The sequence below is a fragment of the Oncorhynchus keta genome, chromosome 34 (assembly GCF_023373465.1).
Source record: "Oncorhynchus keta strain PuntledgeMale-10-30-2019 chromosome 34, Oket_V2, whole genome shotgun sequence".
NCBI classification, from domain to species: Eukaryota; Metazoa; Chordata; class Actinopteri; order Salmoniformes; family Salmonidae; genus Oncorhynchus; species Oncorhynchus keta.
This window is the reverse complement of record NC_068454.1, coordinates 14,820,544-14,847,711: the sequence shown is the minus strand read 5'-3', so window position 1 is coordinate 14,847,711 and position 27,168 is coordinate 14,820,544. Positions and strand designations below refer to the sequence as shown.

Below are 27,168 nucleotides of genomic sequence, written 5' to 3'. Positions count from 1 at the left end.
AAGTTGCAGCAGTTATTCTGAAAGCATTTCAGCAAATCACACTATGTATCCAAGAGGGACGCGCATGGCCAGTCTGTGACTGTCTTGACTGTGACGGACCGGGGAATGGTTGTGTGAAGTTGAGCCCCTGCCGCTGTTGCAGCACAGACTGTAATTAGCAGCCTACATGGGGGGAAATGGGGAGAACTGGGTGGTTCAGAACAAACATACAGACGTTCAGGCTACTGCTTTCTCTGGTTGCTAACGAGACTTCCGGTTTTTTGTTTCCTTAGAAAAAGCCTTATACAATGCCTTCCATCATTAATGTGGTGAATGCAGGTTGCTATGGCTTATAGAAAAGCTCAAGTGTGGTGATGGTAGAGGAGCCTACAGAGGAAACACTGCAGTGCAGTCTCACATATTGGCCCGCCGATTTTTGGGAAGCTCAGTGAGAGGATTTAGATAAAGGTGTAAACGAAGCGGAAGCTTGTTCCCTGTAGGCTTTGGGTGCTGTATACTAACGGGGAACGTTTCAGACAGGTACAAGCTTTTTTTTCTTTCACCAGCGCAATATTAACTTTTTTTCTCAATGGGATTTAGTCTCTCTCTCTCTCTCTCTCTCTCTCTCTCTCTCTCTCTCTCTCTCTCTCTCTCTCTCTCTCTCTCTCTCTCTCTCTATGAATTCAATTCAATAGGGCTTTATTGGCATGGGAAACACGTGTTAACATTGCCAAAGCAAGTGAGGTAGATAATATATAAAGTGAATATATAAAGGATTTAGTCTCTCTCTCTCTCTCTCTCTCTCTGAGCTTGTGCGCTTGCATGTCCATTGTATGTATTTGTGGTGCGTGTAAACGTGTGTGTGGGTTGCGCCAGTCAGAGAGACAGAGAGAGATACTGCACAGCTGTATCGCGGTTTACTGGCAATAAAAACGCATGGGCTTGACTACTTGCTCTTTTTATTTTGATGACAATATGCTTATCGAGTGAATAGGCTATCACATAGACCGTATTCGAATTTGATACTTTACTGAGTTCCCGATTGAGAGTATAGTTTCTGTGGTGTGATTCTGTGGTCGACAATTTTCCAAAATAATTGGGTGCCTTCCTGTCTGCTTGCCTGTCAGCGTTCTGCTGTATAATAGCCTATATGGTGGTTGTGTACAGTATATGTAGTGTGAACTGTGTACATTCCGCCCGGTCGTTTACCAACCTCCTTCACATAGCGAGTCGCGGTGTGCCCCTAGGGAAAAAACTGCGCAACCCCTGGGGGTTTGTGGGGAGGGGGGGAGGCGTGCAAACGGGAGACATATGACGCAGGGATAAGGGTGGTTGATTGATGATGATCCTATTTCGGGAAGTGCGTCTCGATTAGAATGAATGGCGAGCCTCACAACTGAACACCTAATAGGCTACGGAGCCTCGCCAAGCCCAACGGTCCTCAGACAGACGCAAACCCCAGGCGTTATCACTGTATTCATGTTTGTTATGGTGTTATTGCTTTTGGTTCGTGTCATGAGAGCAACATTTGAAGAGGAGCTCAGTAAATAAAATTTATATGATATACCATGCAGTGTGGGCTATAAACATTGCATAATCAAAACAAACAAGAAATATCTCGAAATGTAATCGAGTATAGCCCAGACTACGTCCTACTTTTCCAATAATGTTTTACCCAGATTACCAGTCATGTGAGAAATCCCATTCCGAGAAAGTCAGAGAACGTTAACCAGATCAGACAGTGCTTTTAGTGAGTAGCTGACCGGCCCAGCCGTGCTCGTCTTAATGTGCCAGAGGCTAGTTGGAGCTGGGCCATGTCTCACATTCAATCTCTCTCTCTCTCTCTCTCTCTCTCTCTCTCTCTCTCTCTCTCTCTCTCTCTCTCTCTCTCTCTCTCTCTCTCTCACTCACTCACTCACTCACTCACTCACTCACTCTCTCGCCCGTGCGCCAATGTTGCCCTCTTCTTTCACATTTTAAACTGGAATATCTATTGTGGAGTTTAAGGACATATTTATAAATTACATGGAAATATGGATGTCTATAATGCAGTAGTATAGCTTACTCGAAATCTTTAGCGCAAATGCCCTGCACTTTTTGCGTGGCCTGCGTCACAGCTTGGTGCTGAAATGGATAGCTCCTTCTCGTTGGCTAACGCTCAGACCGGCGTAGTGACACAGCAGGTCACAACCGTTCACACAACAACGAATCAATGGAAAGACACCGACTCCGCCAATCGAATTTCACAGGGACCCCTCCCAGGCAAACCCGTGACCAGGGACCCCGTCATATGGAAGCAAAACATGTATTTTTCATGCATCTTATCATCAGGTGGCTGATGATGCATTGTAAAACTTTTCCCTGTAAATTTACAGCATTTTTCTGGCACCACAGTTGCCAGCTTAATAGCGTCATTTTTCTTCACAGCAGATATGCTTTAATATAGTTTATAGTACTATTTCTTTACTGTAAAACATATTTCAGCGTCCCTGCTGTAAATTTACAGCAGGGACGCTGTAATATGTTTTACAGTATTAAACTGGCAACTGTGGTGCCAGTATAATGCTGTACATTTACAGGGTAATACCTGCAGTAATATACACATATTTTACAGTACTAAGCAGCATTGCAGGTTGTCTTTAGAAGACAGCTCCCTGAAATGTAATATTGGAGGAAAAACAATATGTGTACTATTACATATATATATATATATATATATATATATATACATATATATTTCTTCAAATTCATAACATGAATTGCACTTTAACCACAAAGAACAATATTTGAAAATAGCAACATTAGAATTCCAGATAGTACGAAAGAGAGAGAGCGATACAGTGATAAGAACATAAAATGCTGGCCAATAATGTACTTCACCATACACAAACCAATTCATCAGAATAGATCATTCTTCAAAATGCTGGCCAATAATGTACTTCACCATACACAAACCAATTCATCAGAATAGATCATTCTTCAAAATGCTGGCCAATAATGTACTTCACCATACACAAACCAATTAATCAGAATAGGTCATTCTTCAAAATACTGGACAATGATGTACTTCACCATACACAAACCAATTCATCAGAATAGATCATTCTTCAAAATACTGGACAAAACCCCCCCACTCAAAACAGACCAATAAAAAATAGAAAAACAACAGATGGACAGGGAGAAACGTTTACATAAAACTAGAACAAGAACTGCTTGCCTGCCTGTCATTTAGAGAGAAACCAGAGAGAGATCAAGAGAGAGAGAAATGCTGGATAGAGAAGAGCAGGCAGGGCTAGACTGGAGCCAGACAGGCACGCTACTGCAAGCCAACACAGGCTCCAGGATGGTGCAAGCCGAGCATCTGCTGACCTGACCCCCATGGCAGGATTTCTGAGAGAATGAGAGATGCAAACAAGTCTCAAATAAGTCTCTGTGGCGTGCAGATTATCACCCCAATCTTTGAAACTCTGGTCCTCCTTAGCTCTGATATGTCAACTAGGACAAACATAGAAATAGAAAGAACAGAAAGAGAGATTGCTATTACTATCACCACTACTATCAATACTACTACTATTACTATAACTATTACTATCACTACTACTATCAATACTACTACTATTACTATTACTATAACTATTACTATCACTACTACTATAACTATTACTATCACTACTACTATCAATACTACTACTATTACTATAACTATTACTATCACTACTACTATAACTATTACTATCACTACTACTATCAATACTACTAGTACTGCTATTACTATTACTATCACTACTACTATAACTATTACTATAACTATCACTACTACTATAACTATTACTATAACTATTACTATTACTATCACTACTACTATAACTATTACTATAACTATTACTATTACTATTACTATCACTACTACTATAACTATTACTATAACTATTACTATAACTATTACTATTACTATCACTACTACTATAACTATTACTATAACTATTACTATCACTACTACTATCAATACTACTACTATTACTATTACTATAACTATTACTATCACTACTACTATCAATACTACTACTATTACTATTACTATAACTATTACTATCACTACTACTATTACTATTACTATAACTATTACTATCACTACTACTATCAATACTACTACTATTACTATTACTATAACTATTACTATCACTACTACTATTACTATAACTATTACTAGCACTACTACTGTCAATACTACTACTATTACTATTACTTGCACTACTACTGTCAATACTACTACTATTACTATTACTAGCACTACTACTAGCACTACTACTATCAATACTACTACTATTACTATTACTATAATTATTACTATCACTACTACTATCAATACTACTACTATTACTATCACTATTACTATCACTACTACTATCAATACTACTACTATTACTATTACTATAACTATTACTATCACTACTACTATCAATACTACTACTATTACTATAACTATTACTATCACTAATACTTTCAATACTACTACTATTACTATTACTATCACTATTACTATCACTACTACTATCAATACTACTACTATTACTATTACTATAACTATTACTATCACTACTACTATCAATACTACTACTATTACTATAACTATTACTATCACTAATACTTTCAATACTACTACTATTACTATTACTATAACTATTACTATCACCACTACTATCAATACTACTACTATAACTATTACTATAATTATTACTATCACCACTACTATCAATACTACTACTATTACTATAACTATTACTATCACTACTACTATCAATACTACTACTATTACTATTACTATAACTATTACTATCGCTACTCCTATCACTACTACTATCAATACTACTACTATTACTATTACTATCACTATTACTATCACTACTACTATAACTACTACTACTATTACTATAACTATTACTATCACTATTACTATCACTACTACTATCAATACTACTAGTACTACTATTACTATAACTATTACTATCACTACTACTATCAATACTACTATTACTATTACTATAACTATTACTATCACTACTACTATCAATACTACTATTACTATTACTATAAATATTACTATCACTACTAATATCAATACTACTATTACTATAACTATTACTATCACTACTACTATTATTACTATTACTATAACTGTTACTTTTACTATCACTACTACTATCACTACAACTATCAATACTACTACCATTACTATTAATATTACTATAACTATTACTATCACTACTACTATCAATACTGCTACTATTACTATTACTATAACTATTACTATCACTACTACTATCAATACTACTACCATTACTGTTACTATTACTATTGCTGTTACTATTACTATTGCTGTTACTATTACTATTGCTGTTACTATTACTATTGCTGTTACTATTACTATTGCTGTTACTATTACTATTGCTGTTACTATTACTATTACTTGCTGGGTAAAAAGGTAGATGACAACTGACAAATCCAGGTTGTGTGTTCATCAGGTGTGGGTGTTTGTGTACTTACATGTTGTAGTTTTTCCACTCCAACTCCTTCAGGTCTGCGGGGAAGCGTGTGACACGGGTCTTGCAGCTCACTCCTTCTTTTGCTGTGCATTTTGTAACAATGTACGCTGAAAGCCGGGAAGCATATTCAGGGAGTGAATACATATAATAAATAAAAGAACAAAACAAGAAACACAAACAGCTCACCGAGACAGAACAGGAACACTGACGACCGGGGAAGAACCCAAAGGGAGTGACATACTGTACGCACTAGATACCACTAGATACTCTAGGTACCACTTTACTATCTTTCTGTTCCACCTAAAATCAGATCATTCTATTACCAAGCATGATCAGCCTTGGGGTGTCCGGCAAAGGAATTTGCGCCTCGACATCAACCAGACTTGCAGTGACCTTAAATCACAAAACATTAATAAAAAACGATTCAAATCATGTGTAATAGTACAGTATAAACATAATTCATCATATATACACTTTGTAAGTATAAAACAACTATTACAATCCCCCTTTCATCTGAGATGACTCTCATGCCAACTACAGAATCCCTGAAATATGATAAATCCCAAGGCAAAATGTCAGGCTGTGCCTCCTGAAAAACTAAAGGTGCATTCGACCTCGCTATATCCCTGATTATATTATATCACTGATTATTTTACCAGCAAGGAAGATCAACGCAACAGACCGACATGTTAACTTGGCTAGGTAACACAATCCAAACATGCGAGCGAGCTAAAGTAGCTAGCTAATAGTAGCTTAGTTAAGAAAACCTGCAGTGGGTAGTTATATTAAAATTTGTCTATATAGTATATGGAATTAGTACAAACAGTGCATTCGGAAAGTATTCAGACACCTTGACTTTGTCCAAATGTTGTTACTGTCATGAAGTGGCCCTTTCTGGGTATAGATCATGGCTTCCCCCCCTCTCTCTCTCCTACACCCAGGTTCTGTTATCTCAGGTGGTAAATTCCTGGCAGAGACTCTCTCCCCCTTTTCATGCAGAGAGAGACCACAGAGTGAACAAAGGATTTCACATGGCCGAACTACTAAATCCTCAAAATGGGAAAATTAAACTATATGTCCACTTGTGAGAATGTGGGAAGGGTCCGTGGACACTTAAGGGACAGTTATGTTGAGTGTGTTTCGTGACCTCATGAAGGACAGGAAACTGTCACGAGAATTTTGCAATCTCAATGGTTGAACTCGACTATCACTCAAGCTTTGTCTATTTCCCAGAGGTCGTACATCTCCAGTTAATAAAGAATTAGACAAAGTCTCAGATTCTGCAATATATCAATACTTTATTCAGAGAGCGCGCTGTCTTCAAAATGAGAACACAATCTTTTTATAGCACACACACACAAATGAACTCACATCAGTAGAAACTCCACCTCTCTTTAGGTGGGCTGAACTTTTCCAAAGTTCACATACATTGTTTATCACCCTTCTGCAACATGTTTCATCATCTTCTGCAAGCCTAGCCATTTCTAACAGTTTTCTCCTCCCTAGGGTGGGGAGGCCTCTTTCCAGTTATTAGTTTCACCGTTATCACAAGTCGACAGTTCAGTTGTCCTTGAATGTCTCAACTATACCCAACTCATATTGCGAAATAGTAACACAATGGCCTAGTCACACATATGATTGAATTATGACTCTAACACATTTCATACAATTATATGGTTTCAGGGTGGAATACTTTAGTCTTTATCTTAAACAAACAAATTATTCTATCAGAAACACACATGACTATATCTCTGAATGTGTTTTCTCAATTATGGTGTTTGCATCTAATTTTTGTATAAAATGAATGAGTAAAGATGAAACTATTTGAAACTAAATTATGTAATGTGATGTTAAACCTTTCATGTGAGAGAATTTTATTCCCTTTAAAGTTTAACTAAGTCATTGGCCCGCCCCTGTGAGCACAGACATGATCTGGCGTCATGGAACCGCCCTTTCCTATTGTTACGAATAAAAACCCTTCCTGAGGAAATCCTCTTCAGACCACGCATACCTCGGTGTAAGCTGAGATGGCACAGGTTTGAGTACCAAAACTAAAAAACTATACCACATGGAGCATTGGCTACATGCCTGGAAATGGTTCAACTCTGAGACTATCGATCCCTACAGAATAAGAGCAAAGAAATTATGTAAAGAGCTAAAAATTATGTAAACCTGGGACGAGAATACAGACAATTGCCGAAACATCTATTCTATGAGAACATTTCTGAATGGTACACTGAAGTATCAATTCTAACCACAAAAGACTTTGATCTTCAGGGAAGCAGAGAGAGAGAGAGAGAGACTCAGATGAACTCTCCAGCAGACAGACCGGATTCCAAAAGAGAAGACAACGAAGACACATGGGCGTAAATATATATTGATTTAAATTATTCCCGAATGAGTGAGTGTTCATGTGCAAAGGATTAGCATTTCAACTAATATAATTATCAACGGTGTGTAGAGATCCCTTTTGTCTTTTCCGCTCTTTCTCAGTCCACACCCCCTTCCCAGTCCACACCCATTTCCCTTTGTCCACCAAGCCGTCACATCGGCTTAGCCCACTAGGGAATCTTCCCTATCCTTGTTAGTAACCAATATCTACTGTTTGTTTGTTTATGCATTTCTGTGATTATTTAGTTAGTTAGTAAATAAATGATTAAGCCAATTGGTGTATGGATGATTCATAGTAAAGGCTGGGTTCGTGCAGATAACCAACAATTTACGAAGTTTGGAATGAGACGACATAAGGTAAAGAATAATTCATTAATAGATTACTAATTGATCAGATATTAAAATATCTGAAGAGGTATATTCAGAAAATTCTAACTTTGTAATCTGAAGATTTTCCGTGGTGCCCCGACTTCTTAGTTAATTACATATACATGATCAGTTTAATCACATAATAATAATTACAGATAATTGATTTGATTAAATAACAGTTTTAATGATGCCAAAGACACAACATTACGTTACAGCCTTATTCTAAAATGGATTAAATACTTTTCCCCCCATCAATCTACACACAGTACCCCATAATGACAAAGCAAAAACAGGCTTTTAGACATTTTTGCTAATTTATTACAAATAAAAAAGTGATATGACATTTACATAAGTATTCAGACCCTTTACTCAGTACTTTGATAAAGCACCTTTGGCGGTGTTTACAGCCTCGAGTCTTCTTGGTATGACGCTACAAACTTGGCACATCTGTATTTGGGTAGTTTCTCCCATTCTTCTCTGCAGATTCTCTCAAGCTCTGTCATGTTGGATGGGGAGCATTGCTGCACAGCCATTTTCAGGTCTCTCTCCAGAGCTGTTAAAGCTCTACGGACAATTAATTTGACCTCATGGCTTGGTTTTTGCTCTGACATGCACTGTAAACTGTGGGACCTTATATAGACAGGTGTGTGCTTTTCCAAATAATTTCCAATCAATTGAACTGACCACAGGTGGACTCCAATCAAGTTGTAGAAACATCTCAAGGATGAACAATGTTAACAGGATGCATCTGCGCTCAATTCTGAGTCTCATAGCAAAGGATCTGAATACTTAAGTAAAAAGGTATTTCTGTTTATTATTTTTGATAAATTTGCAAAAATGTTAACAATCTATTTTCACTTCGTCATTATGGGGTATTGTGTGTATATTGATGATGATTTTTATTTATTTAATACATTTTTTAAATAAGTCTGTAACGTATCAAAATATGGATAAAGTCAAGGGGTTTGAATACTTTCCGAATGCACTGTACGTAGCAGCTGTTCAAAAATATTTTGGCGACTTTTCCCAGAAATAAAATAGCTTAAATAGAACAGAACACTTATTTTATTTTATCTTGCGTCTTCCCTCAGACCGTTTGGCGTGGAGCATCACATTAGTGGGAAGACTGTTCTCAGGGCAGGCCTGGTTGTAGATAAGTTCAAGTCGCGTCGGGGACAATTTTAGCATTTTAGCTTTCCAAAACCTTAATCGAATTATCCTAACATGCTGGGTTAATTATCCACATCTGCTACATTAATTATCCTAACTGTAACGGCGTTCGTCTGTTGAAGGAGAGTCGGACCAAAATGCAGCGTGGTGGTTACTCATGTTCTTTAATGTAGAATAGCGATACATGAAATAACTTATAAATATACAAAACAACAAACGGAACGTGAAAACCTATACAGCCTGACTGGTGAACACTAACACGGAGACAGGAACAATCACCCACAAAATACACAGTGAAACCTAGGCTACCTAAATATGGTTCCCAATCAGAGACAACGAGAATCACCTGACTCTGATTGAGAACCGCCTCAGGCAGCCAAGCCTATGCTCGACACACCCCTAATCAGCCACAATCCCAATGCCTACAAAAAAAAACAATACGACAACACAATAAACCCATGTCACACCCTGGCCTGAACAAATAATTAAAGAAAACACAAAATACTAAGACCAAGGCGTGACACTAACCTGTTACATTATTTATCCTAACCCGCTACATTAATTATCCTAACCTGCTACATTAATGATCCTAACATGCTGCGTTAATTATCCTAACCTGCTACATTAATTATCCTAACCTGCTACATTAATTATCCTAACCTGCTACATTAATGATCCTAACATGCTGCGTTAATTATCCTAACCTGCTACATTAATTATCCTAACCTGCTACATTAATGATCCTAACCTGCTACATTAATTATCCTAACCTGCTACATTAATTATCCTAACCTGCTACATTAATGATCCTAACATACTGCGTTAATTATCTTAACCTGCCACATTAATTATCCTAACCTGCTACATTAATTATCCTATCCTGTCACGTTAATTATCCTAACCTGCTACATTAATTATCCTAACCTGCTACATTAATGATCCTAACCTGCTACATTAATTATCCTAACCTGCTACATTAATTATCCTAACCTGCCACATTAATTATCCTAACCTGCTACATTAATTATCCTATCCTGTCACGTTAATTATCCTAACCTGCTACATTAATTATCCTAACCTGCTACATTAATTATCCTAACCTGCTACATTAATGATCCTAACATGCTGCGTTAATTATCTTAACCTGCCACATTAATTATCCTAACCTGCTACATTAATTATCCTAACCTGCTACATTAATTATCCTAACCTGCTAAATTAATGATCCTAACCTGCTACATTAATTATCCTAACCTGCTACATTAATTATCCTAACATGCTGCGTTAATTATCCTAACCTGCTACATTAATTATCCTAACCTGCTACATTAATTATCCTAACCTGCTACATTAATTATCCTAACCTGCTACATTAATTATCCTATCCTGCCACGTTAATTATCCTAACCTGCTACATTAATTATCCTATCCTGCCACGTTAATTATCCTAACCTGCTACATTAATGATCCTAACCTGCTACATTAATTATCCTAACCTGCTACATTAATTATCCTAACCTGCCACATTAATTATCCTAACCTGCTACATTAATTATCCTGTCACGTTAATTATCCTAACCTGCTACATTAATTATCCTAACCTGCTACATTAATTATCCTAACCTGCTACATTAATTATCCTATCCTGCCACGTTAATTATCCTAACCTGCTACATGAATTATCCTAACCTGCTACATTAATGATCCTAACATGCTACATTAATTATCCTAACCTGCTACATTAATTATCCTAAAATGCTGCATTAATTATCCTAACCTGCTACATTAATTATCCTAACCTGCTACATTAATTATCCTAACCTGCTACATTAATTATCCTAACCTGCTACATTAATTATCCTAACCTGCTACATTAATTATCCTATCCTGCCACGTTAATTATCCTAACCTGCTACATTAATTATCCTATCCTGCTACATTAATGATCCTATCCTGCTGCGTTAATTATCCTAACCTGCTACATTAATTATCCTAACCTGCTACATTAATTATCCTAACCTGCTACATTAATTATCCTATCCTGCCACGTTAATTATCCTAACCTGCTACATTAATTATCCTATCCTGCCACGTTAATTATCCTAACCTGCTACATTAATGATCCTAACCTGCTACATTAATTATCCTAACCTGCTACATTAATTATCCTAACCTGCCACATTAATTATCCTAACCTGCTACATTAATTATCCTATCCTGTCACGTTAATTATCCTAACCTGCTACATTAATTATCCTAACCTGCTACATTAATTATCCTAACCTGCTACATTAATGATCCTAACATGCTGCGTTAATTATCTTAACCTGCCACATTAATTATCCTAACCTGCTACATTAATTATCCTAACCTGCTACATTAATTATCCTAACCTGCTACATTAATTATCCTAAAATGCTGCATTAATTATCCTAACCTGCTACATTAATTATCCTAACCTGCTACATTAATTATCCTAACCTGCTACGTTAATTATCCTAACCTGCTACATTAATTATCCTAACCTGCTACATTAATTATCCTATCCTGCCACGTTAATTATCCTAACCTGCTACATTAATTATCCTATCCTGCTACGTTAATTATCCTAACCTGCTACATTAATGATCCTATCCTGCTACGTTAATTATCCTAACCTGCTACATTAATTATCCTATCCTGCCACGTTAATTATCCTAACCTGCTACATTAATTATCCTATCCTGCTACGTTAATTATCCTAACCTGCTACATTAATTATCCTATCCTGCCACGTTAATTATCCTAACCTGCTACATTAATTATCCTATCCTGCCACGTTAATTATCCTAACCTGCTACATTAATGATCCTAACATGCTGCGTTAATTATCTTAACCTGCCACATTAATTATCCTAACCTGCTACATTAATTATCCTAACCTGCTACATTAATTATCCTAACCTGCTACATTAATTATCCTAACCTGCTACATTAATTATCCTAACCTGCTACATTAATTATCCTAACATGCTGCGTTAATTATCCTAACCTGCTACATTAATTATCCTAACCTGCTACTGTCATGGAAATATTCAGTCAATAATATTTCTGAAATACCGGAGCCTGTGAGTTCAAATAGACTTTTATTACAATAGTAATATAAGCCGAGCTGGTTGATGAAAACAACTCACTTTTCAGCCTTGGCACACACTCTTAACACAGGTTACAACCTTACGTCACACACATAGTAACTAATAACATTTAGCCACCGTTATCTTTTTGCCTTGCACTCATTTTAGTGTGGTTTCACATTAGGGCATGGAAACGTTAGAGCCATAGCATGGTTTAGAAATAAACAGTCATGTCCAGTCCCCAGACAGGTGCATGTGGAATGGTGTCTCATGACCCAGACACACACATAGAGTGCACTATTCTTGCTGACTCCGCTGAAATGAACACACATGTTCTGGAAAATGTCCAATAGTATGCAAAAAGTCACTTCTGCTTGTCAAAACCAGCAGACCAGCCCTGAGAACAGTCTTGGTTTCAACTATGCAATAAAGCTCTCTTTCTCTCTCACATACCACAGACTGTTTGGTGCCTCCAACTACAGCTAATACAATATGTTATTGTAATTTTTACACAAGGCTTACAATTAAAGGTAATATCAGTATTTTTACGATTTTACCCAGAATACAGTGCAATCTACAGCATTAAGGCTGTAAAATGCATTTAATGTGTTGTTACTGTACATTCTAAAGTGTTTTACTGTTGAAATTACAGAAAAGTGTAGCAAGGAGAAGAAATCAACATTTTAAAATGAATAGATTTGGTAAATAGTTTTTCATGATTGTAAACTCTAACATAGCCTATTAGCAAGCCTATTAGCAAGAAAGGCTAAGAGTATCTGTTCAGCTGGTTAAACAAAGGTTAGCAATGTGTTTGAGGTCAGTTAGGAATGTCCTTGTTTTTGAAAGGAAAGCACATTTTTTGTCTATTAAAATAACATACAATTGATCAGAAATACAGTGTAGACATTGTTAATGTTGTAAATGACTATTGTAGCTGGAAACAGCAGATTTTTTATGGAATATCTACATAGGCATACAGAGGCCCATTATCAGCAACCATCACTCCTGTGTTCAAATGGCACGCTGTGTTAGCTAATCCAAGTTTATAATTTGAAAAGACTAATTGATCATTAGAAAACCCTTTTGCAATTATGTTAGCACAGCTGAAAATTGTTGTTCTGATTAAAGAAGCAATAAAACTGGCCTTCTTTAGACTAGTTGAGTATCTGGAGCATCATCATTTGTGGGTTCGATTGCAGGCTCAAAATTGCCAGAAACAAATAGACAAACTGTAACGGCGTTCTTCGTTTGTCGAAAGAGAGTCGGACCGAAATGCAGTGTGGTGGTTACTCATGTCTTTAATGAAACAAATTATGATACATGAAATAACTTAGTAAAATACAAAAACAACAAACGGAACGTGAAAACCTAATACAGCCTATCTGTTGAACACTACACAGAGACAGGAACAATCACCCACGAAATAAACAGTGAAACTCTGATTGAGAACCGCCTCAGGCAGCCAAGCCTATGCTACACCCCTACTCAGCCGCAATCCCATTGCCTACAAAACCGCAATACGAAACACAACATATAAACCCATGTCACACCCTGGCCTGACCAAATATATAACGAAAACACAAAACACTATGACCAAGGCGTGACAGAACCCCCCCTAAGGTGCGGACTCCCGGACGCACCTCACAACCATAGGGAGGGTCCGGGTGGGCGTCTGTCCATGGTGGCGGCTCCGGCTCGGGACGTGGACCCCACTCCATTAATGTCATAGTTCCTCCCCTTCGCGTCCTGGGATAATCCACCCTCGCCGCCGACCATGGCCTAATAGTCCTCACCTAGAACCCCATTGAACTGAGGGGCAGCTCGGGACTGAGGGGCAGCTCGGGACTGAGGGGCAACTCGGGACTGAGGCAGCTCGGGACTGAGGGGAAGCTCGGGACTGAGGGGCAGCTCGGGACTGAGGGGCAGCCCGGGACTGAGGGGAAGCCCGGGACTGAGGGGAAGCCCGGGACTGAGGGGAAGCCCGGGACTGAGAGAAAGCCCAGTACTGAGAGGAAGCCCAGTACTGAGAGGAAGCTCAGGCAGGTAGTAGGCTCCGGTAGATCCTGGCTGGCTGGCGGATCTGGAAGATTCTGGTTGACTGGCAGATCTGGAAGAGACTGGTTGACTGGCAGATCTGGAAGAATCTGGTTGACTGGCAGATCTAGAAGATTATGGCTGACTGGCAGATCTAGCTGCTCTATGCAGACTGACAGCTCTGGCTGCTCCATGCAGACTGGCAGCTTTGGCTGCATCATGCAGACTGACAGCTCTGGCTGCTCCATGCAGGCTGGCAGCACCTTGCAGACTGGCAGCTCCCTGCAGACTGGCAGCTCCTTGCAGACTGACAGCTCTGGCTGCCCCATGCAGGCTGACAGCTCCTTGCAGACTGATAGCTCCTTGCAGACTGGCAGCTCCTTGCAGACTGGCAGCTCCTTGCAGACTGACAGCTCTTTGCAGACTGGCAGCTCTGGCTGCTTCATGCAGACTGACAGCTCTGGCTGCTTCATACAGACTGACATCTCTGGCTGCTTCATGCAGACTGACATCTCTGGCTGCTTCATGCAGACTGACAGCTCTGGCTGCTTCATGCAGACTGACAGCTCTGGCTGCTTCATACAGACTGACAGCTCTGACTGCTCCATGCAGGCTGACAGCTCTGACTGCTCCATGCAGGCTGGCAGCACCTTGCAGACTGGCAGCTCCTTGCAGACTGGCAGCTCCTTGCAGACTGACAGCTCTGGCTGCTTCATGCAGACTGGCAGCTCAGGCTGCTCCGAACAGGCAGGAGGCTCCGGCAGCGCTGTAGAGGAGGAAGGCTCTAGAAGCGCTGAACAGGCGGGAGACTCCGGTAGCGCAGGAGAGGAGAAAGGCTCTGATAGCGCTGAACAGACAGGAGACTCCAGCAGCGCTGTAGAGGAGGAAGGCTCTGATAGCGCTAAACAGGCGGGAGGCTCCAGCAGCACTGTAGAGGAGGAAAACGCTGGCTGCGCTGAACAGGCGAGGCGCACTGAAGGCCTGGTGCGTGGTGCTGGAACTGGTGGTACTGGATCGAGGACACGCACAGGAAGCCTGGTGCGGGGAGCTGCTACCAGAGGACTGGTGTGTGGAGGTGGCTCTGGATAGACCCGGACCGTGCAGGCGCACTGGAGCTCTTGAGCACCGAGCCTGCCCAACCTTACCTGGCTCGATGCCCACTCTAGCCCGGCCAATACGAAGAGCTGGTATGTACCGCACCGGGCTATGCACCCGCACTGGAGACACCGTGCGCTCCATAGCATAACACGGTGCCTGCCCGGTCTCTCTAGCCCCCCGGGAAGCACAGGGAGTTTGCGCAGGTCTCCTACCTGGCATAGCCATACTCCCTGTAAGCCCCCCCCAATACATTTTTTGGGCTGACTCTCAGGCTTCCATCTGCGTCGCCGTGCTGCCTCCTCATATTAGCGCCTCTCCGCTTTTGCCGCCTCTAGTTCTTCCTTGGGACGGCGATATTCTCCAGGCTGAGCCCAGGGTCCTTTTCCGTCTAATATCTCCTCCCAAGTCCAGAAATCCTTTGATCGCTGCTCCTCATGATTAACAGGGAGAGTTGGCTCAGGTCTGACTCCTGACTTTGCCACTCTCCCTCTGAAACCCCCCCCCCAATACATTTTTGGGGCTGACTCACGGGCTTTCCTCTGCGCCGTCGTGATTGCCTCTCAAACTCCATTCTCCTATAGCCCTCTTCGCACTGCTCCAGCGAATCCCAGGCGGGCTCCGGCACTCTTTCTGGGTCGACCGCCCACCTGTCTATTTCATCCCACGTCGTATACTCCATACTTCTGCTATCCATAACATCCTCATAACAGCGTCTCTCAGCTCTCGTAAGTGCCTCCTTTCGCTGCTCCTGCTGTCGTTGCCTGTTACCACGCCACTCGGTCCGTGTGTGGTGGGTGATTCTGTAACGGCGTTCTTCGTTTGTCGAAAGAGAGTCGGACCGAAATGCAGCGTGGTGGTTACTCATGTCTTTAACGAAACAAATGATGATACATGAAATAACTTAATAAAATACAAAAACAACAAACGGAACGTGAAAACCTAATACAGCCTATCTGGTGAACACTACACAGAGACAGGAACAATCACCCACGAAATACACAGTGAAACCCCGGCTACCTAAATATGGTTCCCAATCAGAGACAACGAGAATCACCTGACTCTGATTGAGAACCGCCTCAGGCAGCCAAGCCTATGCTACACCCCTACTCAGCCGCAATCCCATTGCCTACAAAACCCCAATACGAAACACAACATATAAACCCATGTCACACCCTGGCCTGACCAAATATATAACCAAAACACAAAACACTATGACCAAGGCGTGACACAAACTTGTCAGTCTATTCTTGTTCTGAGAAATTAAGGCTATTCCATGCGAGAAATTGCCAAGAAATTGAAGATCTGGTACAACGCTGTGTACTACTTCCTTCACAGACCTGCGCAAACTGGCCCTAACCAGAATAGAAAGAGGAGTGGGAAGCCCCGGTGCACACCTGAGCAAGAATACAAGTACAATAGAGTTTCTCGTTTGAGAAACAGACGCCTCACAAGTCCTCAACTGGCAGCTTCATTAAATTGTACCCCGCAAAACACCAGTCTCAACGTCAATAGTGAAGAGGTGACTCCGGGATGCTGGTCATCTAGGCAGAGTTCCTCTGTCCTGCGTCTATGTTCTTTTGCTCATCTTAATCTTTTATTTTTATCGGCCAGTCTGAGATATGGCTTTTTCTTTGCAAGTCTGCCTAGAAGGCCAAAATCCCGGAGTCACCTCTTCACTGTTGACGTTGAGACTGGACAGAGGAACTCTGCCTAGAAGGCCAGCATCCCGGAGTCACCTCTTCACTGTTGACGTTGAGACTGGACAGAGGAACTCTGCCTAGAAGGCCAGCATCCCGGAGTCACCTCTTCACTGTTGACGTTGAGACTGGACAGAGGAACTCTGCCTAGAAGGCCAGCATCCCGGAGTCACCTCTTCACTGTTGACGTTGAGACTGGACAGAGGAACTCTGCCTAGAAGGCCAGCATCCCGGAGTCACCTCTTCACTGTTCTGGACAGAGAGAACTCTGTCACCTCTTCACTGTTGACGTTGAGACTGGACAGAGGAACTCTGCCTAGAAGGCCAGCATCCCGGAGTCACCTCTTCACTGTTGACGTTGAGACTGGACAGAGGAACTCTGCCTAGAAGGCCAGCATCCCGGAGTCACCTCTTCACTGTTGACGTTGAGACTGGACAGAGGAACTCTGCCTAGAAGGCCAGCATCCCGGAGTCACCTCTTCACTGTTGACGTTGAGACGCCTTGAGACTGGACAGAGGAACTCTGCCTAGAAGGCCAGCATCCCGGAGTCACCTCTTCACTGTTGACGTTGAGACTGGACAGAGGAACTCTGCCTAGAAGGCCAGCATAGTCACCTCTTCACTGTTGACGTTGAGACTGGACAGAGGAACTCTGCCTAGAAGGCCAGCATCCCGGAGTCACCTCTTCACTGTTGACGTTGAGACTGGACAGAGGAACTCTGCCTAGAAGGCCAGCATCCCGGAGTCACCTCTTCACTGTTGACGTTGAGACTGGACAGAGGAACTCTGCCTAGAAGGCCAGCATCCCGGAGTCACCTCTTCACTGTTGACGTTGAGACTGGACAGAGGAACTCTGCCTAGAAGGCCAGCATCCCGGAGTCACCTCTTCACTGTTGACGTTGAGACTGGTGTTTTGTTGTTATTTTAATGGACAAAAAATGTGCTTTTCTTGAAAAAATAAGGACATTTCTAAGAAACGTTTGAATGGTAGTGTATGTCCAAGTGATGAAAGATCAACAGCTTGTCTCTCTGGTAGCCTATTCATGGCTGTTTTTCAAAGCCGATGTCAGATACTCCAGTTTGTGTAATTTGCTCAAAACTAGGAGTTGAGAAATAATGTGGACATCATTAGAAAGAAGGTATTTTCCTTTTTTGTACTGTCTGTATGTAATTCAAAATTGGTTTATTCTGTTGTTGCTAGCAATGTTCAAAATAATATTTTTTTTGGGAAAAAATATTTTTTTGCTGACCCACTACAGTACCTCTGCGGACCACTAGGGGATCGCGGACCCCCAGTTGAATCACCTTGGTATAACCTTTATAGAGTTTTTCGAAGTAAATATTTGCAAACTTGGACTATATTCATTATTATTGAACTAATTTAAGAATCCATTCAACATAGGCCCGAAGCTACAGGTTAGGTTATTCGATACATAAGCTTCTTCTAGCGACAACCCTATCCTGTAGCCCCTACGTCAGTCAATGCACATTTCCTCTAGCCTTCTTCTCCACCTCCGGGTGTCATAATAATGCGCTCTCTCCCACGGGGCCATGTACGGCACTCCCCGTGGCTTCATTCATTTTCCAACATCCCCTTCCCAGCATGAGCATTTAATTGTTTTATATGGCCTCATCTCTGTGTCTACTGGAGGCTGTTAAAAAGCCATTAGGCAGTCGTCATGAAGTGGTCCTGTAGCATTTAAACACCCAGGTATTGGATTACAGCGAGCGCTAGCAGACCTCTCTATATGGAAAGAGAGTAGATATAACATTGGGAATGCTAAGTGCCTCAGTGGAGAGCAGAGTAGGTTAGTACTGCACGTCTCTGACATTTTGTCAACAGCTCCATTATTCTGTTACTCGCATCGTCAGTATGTGTGTGTGTGTGTGTGTGTTTGTGCCAGTGTGTGTGTTTGTGCCAGTGTGTGTGTGAGTAAGTGCATGTGTTGATTCAGGTCAGCGCAAAGGGGGTCACACGCAGAGTCTCAGAAATGTTTTGTGAGTGTGCTCCTGTTGAGAAATTTTCCCGCCTTTACCTGGCGGCTTGACTTTCCCCCTGAGAAAACACGGTTTGGTTTCTAAACATTACATCATGATTGTGTTACCGTAGCAGCCCTGGGATAAAACTATCCACAGAGAACTAAGCCGAGAACTAAAGCCAAGAACAGTATGTCAACACCAGGGTTTCCTTTAGGAAAATGTGGCGCCGGACATTTGACCGGCAACATTTTAATTTACTGGACATTTGAGAAATGTACCGGACCCATATGCATTAGGTGCATAACCTGATTAGGGCGTCCACCCAAAGTGCTCAGAATGACAGCACATTTAAAATATGGTCATTCATATTAACAGAACATGCCAGTCCAGGATGCAACGATGTGGTTTTCTTACTGAATTCTGATGTGTACTTTGAACATGTTAGAATAACTTTCCACATTTACATTTCCTCAGCCAACAAGACCAGTAACTAACCGCAAAAGCTCTAGCCTATGTCAATCCTCTATATTATAAACGTTTAGGCTACCTATTCTATTGGTCAGCTTGTCAATAAATAAATTGCCTATTCCAAACAGACTCTGGGACACTTGTGGGAAGATAGATCCCAAATTCATACAACCGGCTGTGATTGGGAGTCAGTCTCAAGTTTAAATGTTGATAAAGTATTATTTCTTCACATTATAAGCGCAGCAATGCGCCCAGACAGCAGGCTATGCTCTAATGTTTGTTCGTTCCATAATGCAATTAGCAGTAAAACAACCTTGTCGAAAGGGCACTGCACATGTGAGCGGTTTCATGTTACAGAGATGAAAATATCCATTAGAAATGTAGACTTTTTAATTTAACCAGGCAAGCCACTTAAGAACAACATTCTTATTTACAATGACAGCCTACCCCAGACAAACCCGAACGACAATGGGCCAATTGTGGGCCACCCTATGGGACTCCCAATCACAGCCGGTTGTGAAACAGCCTGGAATCAAACCAGGGTCTGTAGTGACACCTCTAGCACTGAGATGCAGGGCATTGGACCGCTGCGCCACTCGGGAGCCCAAGAGGAGATCTAATAGGCTACTTTGAAGAAAGGTAAGACATGCTTCATAATATGTATTAAAACCTTCAAGTTTCAAACAATTAAGTAGCCTATATGTTTTCAAAGGGAACACTGCCTCCAGCTCATAGCAAAGTGGTGCGTGACGCGTTGATGAATCCTTCTCTTGCCCTTGATGCTTTCAAAACAACTGAAAACAACTGGGAACTCGCAAATCTCAGCCTTCCGACTTCAGTGCATTCAAGACAACTGGGAAGTGGGAAAAAAACAAGCTCAGACTGGGAAAATATTTTTGAACGGTTATCCAACTCGGATTCCAACTCGGATTCCAACACGGATTCCAACACGGATTCCAACACGGATTCCAACTCGGATTCCAACACGGATTCCAACTCATCCAACTCAGACCTCTTTCTAGAGCTCAGATTTTCCGACCTGAAGATCACTGACGTCATGAATTGACCTCGTATTTTCCGGAGATCCCAGTTGTCTTGAAAGCACCACAAGATTTTGCAGCAGCTCTTGCTCTGTTTGACAGATTTTCCAGTCACAGGCTGTATATCTGTATGCTGTAGGCATGTGATAAATAAGATACATAACGAATATACTGTACACGCACCAATTTAATTCCACAAAATTATGCAAATGAATCTATAGATGGATAAGCATGACCAGTCAAATGTATTTACATCGACTGGTATTTAGTTAAACATTGTCTAAAAAACATTATTTCACAATGGTATTTTTTCTTGTTCACCCAGACATTTGGCCTGCGCAATTTAATTGATCTTCTTGTTAATTCAAATAAAATTATCAAAACAAGCAAAAACCAAGAAAAAAAACAGTAAATGAGAGTGAAAATAGTAGCGAGGCTATATGCAGGTGGTACCTGTACAGAGTCAATGTAGGAGGGCACCGGTTAGTCGGGCTAATTAAGGTAACATGTACATGTAGGTAGAGTTAAATTGACTATGCATAGATGATGAACAGAGAGTAGCAGCAGGCTAACGGAAACCCTGGTCTACACGCAGGCCTTGAATTAAATGAGGCCTTGAATTGAATGAGTGATCTGTGTGTTTTTCCCAACGTCGATTGAATCAGGCCTCCCCGCCAGCTGGTTGCCTTGCAGGGGACCAATTTGAGGTGATCCCGTGGCGAAATTTATCAATAACTCGATGTTTCTGGAAAAGCCGGGCCGCAGGGGGAGAACGGGAAGGAGCAGGGCTTGGTAAGGAGGGGAATACGCTCAGGGAGAGGCCTGATTACAGAGCAGATTGGTGCCTTTGGTGTTAATGTCTGTCTGTTCACTGTTTCCTGCCCTCAGGCCACACCACGCGTGATAGGGCCACAAGGCCAGCGTTCACACAGGCAGCATAATTCTGACATTTTTTTCCACTAATTGGTATATTGACCAATCACATAAGATCTTTTCCCATTTCAGAGCTGATCTGATTGGTCAAAAGACCAATTAGTGAACAAAAATATCAGAATTGGGCTGCTTGTCTAAACGCAGCAACAGAAGGTCAAAATGTTCCAAGGCATTGTTTAGACTTGTAGCTAGCTACTTAACAGTTAAAAGCATCATCCAGTTTTACCTCAGCAGTTGACACCTAGCTCGAAGAAAAGGGAAACCTCTCGGGAGCCTCACTATCCTTTCACAGGAACTCGCACCAGGAGCAGGCTTTGATGACAAGGGTGGTTTAATCTTTTGATGTTGCTGTTTACGGTTTTGATGTGAGTGTTCCGTTTGACGTGGTTTGATTATGCTGTGTTTGATGGGTGGGTGGCGAGAGGAGCGGAACGTTTTGATGGGGAGCATTTTGATGGGGGACCCCTGTGAGGAGCTTGCCAGCTCTGCTCCTGCTGTGGCAGATTGATATTTGTAATTTAGAAGAAGCTGTCACGCAGCAACCACCAGACGGAAACTGCCAAGGAGGCGCTCAGTCGATTAAATACGGTTTGTTTAGAAATTATTATTCTGATGTGAAGAATCTGCTTAGTGTTCATCAGGGGAGCATGACTGCTGAGAGGACCAGCACGCACACACACGTACGCACACACAGAGGTGATTGTAAAGGGCGTGTTAAGGGTGAGAGTACTGTATGTCATCTGTCTTGGCTCTATAATCAATGATAAACCTTCAGATCACAATGGGGTTTTCACCACAGAGAGATGGATGAAAGGTCAAAGCTGTGTGTGTGTATATGTTTGTGTGAGAGAGAGAGATAGAGAGAATGTGTGTGTGTTGTGTGCGCATGCATTTGTTAGAGTGTCTGTGTGCCTTCTAAGAGCTAGCTCAGCCCACCCCATATGGTATTGGTATTTACTTCCTCTACAGGGCAGTACTTCAAATGACCATCTCCCCCTCATCATATTTTTATTGTATTTAATTGTATTTAACCTTTATTTTAATAGGCAAGTCAGTTAAGAACAAATTATTATTTACAATGACGGCCTACCAAAAGGCAAAAGTCCTCATGGGATAAAAAAAAAAAAAAAAATCACATCACGACAAGAGAGACAACACAACATAGAGTGAGACCTACTAAGACAACAACAAAGTATGGCAGCACCACATGACAACACAGCATGGTAGCAACACAACATGACAACATCATGGTAGCAACACAACATGGCAGCAGCACAACATGGTAGCAACACAAACATGGTACAAACATTATTGGGCACAGACAACAGCACGCAAAGCAGCCACAACTGTCAGTAAGAGTGTCCATGATTGAGTCTTTGAGTCTATATATATTTGTAAACAACAGCTGGTGCACGATATCTGAGGAAGTCTCAAGGTTTTGCTCGTCTGAGGTAGAGTATCTCATGATAAGCTGTAGACCACACTATTTACCAAGATAGTTTTCATCTATATTCTTTGTAGCTGTATATTTACAATCACAAACCGATGCTGGCACAAAGAGTGCACTCAATGAGCTGTATACGGCCATAAGCAAACAGGAGACTCTCATCCAGAGGCGGCGCTCCTAGTAGCTGGGGACATTAATGCAGGGAAACTTCAATCAGTTTTACCAAATTTCTACCAGCATGTTAAATGTGCAACCAGAGGGAAAAAATCTCTATACCACCTTTACTCCACACACAGAGACGCATACAAAGCTCTCCCTCGCCCTCTATTTGGCAAATCTGACCATAACCCTATTCTCCTGATTCCTGCTTAGAAGCAAAAACTAAAGCAGGAAGCACCAGTGACTTGGTCAATAAAAAAGTGGTCAGATGAAGCAGATACTAAGCTACAGGACTGTTTTGCTAGCACAGACAGGAATATGTTCTGAGATTCTTCCAATGGCATGAGGAGTACACCACATCAGTCACTGGCTTCATTAATAAGTGCATCAATGACATCTTCCCAACAGTGACTGTACATACTTATCCCAACCAGAAGCCATGGATTACAGGCAACATACACACTGACCTAAAGGGTAGAGCTGCCACTTTCAAGGAGCGGGACTCTAACCCGGAAGCTTATAAGAATTCCCGCTATGCCCTCCGACGAACCATCAAATAGGCAAAGCATCAATACAGGACTAAGATCAAACACCGGCTCTGACGCTCATCGGATGTGGCAGGGCTTGCAAACTATGAGAGACTACAAAGGGAAACACAGCCGCGAGCTGCCCAGTTACACGAGCCTACCAGATGAGCTAAATTACTTCCATGCTCGCTTCGAGGCAAGCAACACTGAAACATGCATGAGAGCACCAGCTGTTCCGGATGACTGTGTGATCACGCTCTCCACAACCGACGTGAGTAAGAACTTTAAACAGGTCAACATTCAGAAGGCTGCAGGGCCAAATGGATTACCGGGACGTGTACCCGAGCATGCGCTGACCAAACTGGCAAGTGTCTTCACTGACATTTTCAACCTCTCCCTGTCTGATTCTGTAATACTAACATGTTTCAAGTAGACTACCATAGTCCCTGTGCCCAAGAATGCCACGGTAACCTGTCTAAATGTCTACCGACCCGTAGCACTCATTTCTGTAGCCATGAAGTGCTTTGAAAGGCTGGTCATGGCTCACATCAACACCATCATCCCAGAAACCCTAGACCTACTCCAATTTGCATCAAATGAAATCAAATCAAATTTTATTTGTCACATACACATGGTTAGCAGATGTTAATGCGAGTGTAGCGAAATGCTTGTGCTTCTAGTTCCGACAATGCAGTAATAACCAACAAGTAATCTAACTAACAATTCCAAAACTACTGTCTTATACACAGTGTAAGGGGATAAAGAATATGTACATAAAGATATATGAATGAGTGATGGTACAGAGCAGCATAGGCAAGATACAGTAGATGGTATCGAGTACAGTATATACATATGAGATGAGTATGTAAACAAAGTGGCATAGTTAAAGTGGCTAGTGATACATGTATTACATAAGGATGCAGTAGATGATATAGAGTACAGTATATACGTATGCATATGAGATGAATAATGTAGGGTATGTAACATTATATTAGGTAGCATTGTTTAAAGTGGCTAGTGATATATTTAACATAATTTCCCATCAATTCCCATTATTAAAGTGGCTGGAGTTGAGTCAGTGTCAGTGTCAGTGTCAGTGTGTTGGCAGCAGCCACTCAATGTTAGTGGTGGCTGTTTAACAGTCTGATGGCCTTGAGATAGAAGCTGTTTTTCAGTCTCCGGTCCCAGCTTTGATGCACCTGTACTGACCTCGCCTTCTGGATGATAGCGGGTGAACAGGCAGTGGCTCGGGTGGTTGTTGTCCTTGATGATCTTTATGGCCTTCCTGTAACATCGGGTGGTGTAGGTGTCCTGGAGGGCATGTAGTTTGCCCCCGGTGATGCGTTGTGCAGACCTCACTACCCTCTGGAGAGCCTTACGGTTGTGGGCGGAGCAGTTGCCGTACCAGGCGGTGATACAGCCCGCCAGGATGCTCTCGATTGTGCATTTGTAGAAGTTTGTGAGTGCTTTTGGTGACAAGCCAAATTTCTTCAGCCTCCTGAGGTTGAACAGGCGCTGCTGTGCCTTCTTCACGATGCTGTCTGTGTGAGTGGACCAATTCAGTTTGTCTGTGATGTGTATGCCGAGGAACTTAAAACTTGCTACCCTCTCCACTACTGTTCCATCGATGTGGATAGGGGAGTGTTCCCTCTGCTGTTTCCTGAAGTCCACAATCATCTCCTTAGTTTTGTTGATGTTGAGTGAGGTTATTTTCCTGACACCACACTCCGAGGGCCCTCACCTCCTCCCTGTAGGCCGTCTCGTCGTTGTTGGTAATCAAGCATACCACTGTTGTGTCGTCCGCAAAATTGATGATTGAGTTGGAGGCGTGCGTGGCCACGCGGTCGTGGGTGAACAGGGAGTACAGGAGAGGGCTCAGAACGCACCCTTGTGGGGCCCCAGTGTTGAGGATCAGCGGGGTGGAGATGTTGTTGCCTACCCTCACCACCTGGGGGCGGCCCGTCATCGACTACTCCAATTTGTATACCACCCCAACAGATCCACAGATGATGCAATTTCTATTTCAGTCCACACTTCCCTTTCCCACTTGGACAAAATGAACACCTATGTTAGAATGCTATTCATTGACTACAGCTCAGTATTCAACAGCATAGTGCCCTCAAAGCTCATCACTATGCTAAGGACCTTGGGACTAAACACCTCCCTCTGCAACTGGATCCTAAACTTCCTGACGGGCTGCCCCCAGTTGGTAAGGGTAGGTAACAACACATCTGCCACGCTGATCCTCAACACGGGGGCCCGTCAGGGGTGCGTGCTCAGTCCCCTCCTGTACTCCCTGTTCACTCATGACTGCACGGCCAGGCACGACTCCAACACCATCATTAAGTTTGCTGATGACACAACAATCACCGACAATGACGAGACAGCCTATAGAGAGGAGGTCAGAGACCTGGCCCCTTGGTGCCAGGACAACAACCTCTACCCTCAACGTGATCAAGACAAAGGAGATGATTGTGGACTACAGGAAAAGGAGGACCGAGCACGCACCCATTCTCTTCGAAGGGGCTGTTGTGGAGCATTGAGAGTTTTAAGTTCCTTTGTGTCCACATCACCAACAAACTATCATGGTCCAAGCACACCAAGACAGTGCTATTTTTTATGCTGCTGCTATTCTCTGTTTATTATCTATGTATAGTCACTAGTGCACGGATCCCGTTACCGGGATCAAAATCGACAACATCCGGTGAAGCTGGAGTGCGTCAAATTCAAATTACAAAGTTGTAATATTAAACATTCATGAACATACAGTGTCCTACATCATTTAAAAGCTTAACTTCTTGTTAATCCAACCTCGTTGTCAGATTTCAAAAAGGCTTTACGGCGAAAGCATACCATGCGATTATCTGAGGACAGTGCCCCACATACACCAGCATTAAAAACATTTTCCAAACAAGCAGAGGTCTTACAAAAATCAGAAATAGCGATAAAATAAATAATTTACCTTTGACGATCTCCCTCTGTTTGCAATCCCAAGGGTCCCAGCTACACAACTAATGGTTGTTTTGTTCGATAAAGTCCTTTATATCCCAAAAAAGTCAGTTTAGTTGGCGCGTTTGATTCAGAAATCCACCCGTTCCACTCGTTCAACATGCAGACAAAGGAATCCCAAAAGTTACCAATAAACTTCATCCAAACAAGTCAAACCACGTTTCTAATCAATCCTCATCTACTCTAATATGTAAATAAACGATCAAATTTA

The 27,168-nt window shown here is 41.8% G+C and overlaps 1 protein-coding gene across 6 annotated transcripts in view; it reads left to right on the top strand.

Moving 5' to 3' along the window:
• Positions 1–27,168, top strand: part of LOC118366765 (interleukin-1 receptor accessory protein-like 1-B) — a 580,901-nt gene that overhangs the window by 4,825 nt on the left and 548,908 nt on the right. Inside the window, exon 1 of one of the 6 annotated variants that reach the window (XM_052493219.1) lies at positions 353–519. The exons of the other annotated variants lie outside the window; for them this stretch is intronic. The gene's annotated coding sequence lies outside the window, so the exon portion shown is untranslated. Of the gene's footprint in view, positions 1–352; positions 520–27,168 lie in introns of those variants that run through there. 6 annotated transcript variants of the gene reach the window in all.